General features: G+C 47.5%; 1 pseudogene; it reads left to right on the forward strand.

The window, feature by feature from the left end:
• The first annotated feature begins 203 nt into the window (after positions 1-203).
• LOC100972200 (protein O-mannosyl-transferase TMTC4-like) lies at positions 204-1,881 on the forward strand (annotated as a pseudogene).
• Positions 1,882-2,387: the final 506 nt, after the last annotated feature.

A 2,387-nucleotide genomic window follows, 5' to 3' on the forward strand; every position in this document is an offset into this window, starting at 1 on the left:
CTGGGCAACACGCTGTTCTTCTTGTTATGCTTCCGTGGCTACTGTAAAGCATTTAGAGACAGTAACAAGGAGGGAGCACATTCTTCCACCTGGGCAACATGCTGCTCTTCTTGTTATCCTTCCGTGGCTACTGTAAAGCATTTAGAGACAGTAACAAGGAGGCAGCACGTTCTTCCACCTTCTGGGTGCTGCTGAGCATCTTTCTGGGAGCAGTGGCCATGCTGTGCAAAGAGAAAGGGATCACCGTGCTGGGTTTGAACGCGGTGTTTGACATCTTGGTGAGAGGCAAATTCAATCTTCTGGAAATTGTCCAGAAGGTACCACATAAGGACAAGTCAGGAGAGAATCTTGGCATGCTCAGGAACCGGGGCCTCCTCTTCAGAATGACCCTGCTCGCCTCCGGAGGGGCTGGGATGCTCTCCGTGCGCTGGAGGATCATAGGCCCGGGCCCGCCGGCCTTCACCGAGGAGGACAACTGGGCCTCCTTTGCTGACCGCGTGCTGGCGAGGGCCATAAACGACAATTACTCCTATTCATTGAATGCCTGGCTGCTGCTGCGTCCCTGGTGGCTGTGTTTTGATTGGTCAGTGGGCTGCAGCCCCCTCATGAAGTCCGTCAGCGACTGGAGGGTAATTGCATTTGCAGCGCTCTGGTTCTGCCCAATTGGCCTAATACGCCAAGCCCTGTGCTCTGCAGACGGCCACCAGAGAAGGATCCTTACTCTGGGCCTGGGATTGCTCGTTATCCCGTTTCTCCCCGCAAGTAACCTGTTCTTCCGAGTGGGTTTCGTGGTCCCGAGCGTGGGGTGCTGTGTGATGCTGCTTTTTGGATTCGGAGCCTGCGCAAACACACCGAGAAAAAGCAGCTCTTCGCTGCCGTGGTGCTGGGAATCCTACTCAGCAAGATGCTGAGAGGCTGAGATGCGCGGTGCGCGGCGGCGAGTGGCGGAGCGAGGGGCGGTTTTCAGAGGCGCTGTTCACTGCAACATCGGCAGAAACCTGGCTGCTAAAGGCAACCAGACGGGCGCCATCGGATACTACCGGGAAGCTGTAAGCTTAAATCCCAAGTATGTTCATGCCGTGAATAATCTTGCAAATGTCTTAAAAGAAAGGAATGAGCTACAGGAAGCTGAGGAGCTGCTGTCTTTGGCTGTTCAAATGCAGCCAGACTTTGCCGCTGCGTGGATGAGTCTAGGCACAGCGCGGAGCAGCCTGAAACGCTTTGAAACCGCCAAGCAAAGTTACCCGACGGCGAGTAAACAGAAGGAAATACCCAGATTGTTACTACAGCCTCCGGCGTCTGCTGATCTCAATCGCCAGGTGGACGCCTTGAACGTGGAGAAATGCACCGAGCTGAAACCAGCGCGCAGCCTGGCCTGGAACAACGTGGTTACACTGCTCACGACCCAGGTAATGCAGCCCAAGCCGAGGCAGTTGGAAGAGACGCACTGGAATTAATACCTGATGATCACTCATGTTCTCCTTGGCAAACGTGCTGGGGAAATCCCAGAAATACAGGGAATCGGAAGCCTTACTCCTCAAGGCAATTAAAGCAAATCCAAATGCTGCAGGTTACCGTGGTAATTTGGCTGTGCTTTATCATCGCTGGGGACACCTAGACTCGGCCAAGAAACGCTATGAAGTCTCCTTGCAGCTTGACCCCACGGCATCAGGAACTAAGGAGAATTACGGCCTGCTAAGAAGAAAGCTAGCGCAAATGCAAAAGAAAGACGCTGATCCTTTTTCCTTCATGTTTGGAGTCTGAGTGTGTGTGTGCATGAGGCATATCTTTAATAGTATGTGGTTACATTTAACCATTTAAAAGTCTCAGACATGTTATTTTATTGATTTTTTTTGGTGCAAAAAGATGATAGCACCAGCAATATACTCTTGAATGCTTGATATGATTTTTCATCGAAATTGTATTTTTTCAGGCAACTCAAATGTAATTCTAAAATTCCAAAATTGTCTTTTTTAATTAAACAGAAAAAGAGAAAAAAATTATCTTGAGCAACTTTTAGTAGAATTGAACATACATTTGGGATCTGAGCCTTTTCGTGCATGGACTAGCACTATTAAACTTCAATTATGACCAAGAAAGGATAGACTGACTCCTACAATTTGTATAAATATTGAATGTGTCTGTATATTAGCATTTTTATTTAATGAAAAAGCAAATTAAGATTCTTGTTTTTTTAATCTCTCTTTTTTTAAAGCAATATACTGTGAACTTCGCTTGTAAGAAAATATTTATTTGTATTTTTATGTCTTGAATAGGGCAAATAATCGAACGAGGAATGGAAATTTTAACATGTAGTACAGCTACATGCTGTTCCCCACAGGAAGAAATTGACTCTTGCAGTAGTTTTGGATGCTCTGACTTGCGCA

This window comes from Pan paniscus, chromosome 4 (assembly GCF_029289425.2).
Source record: "Pan paniscus chromosome 4, NHGRI_mPanPan1-v2.0_pri, whole genome shotgun sequence".
NCBI classification, from domain to species: Eukaryota; Metazoa; Chordata; class Mammalia; order Primates; family Hominidae; genus Pan; species Pan paniscus.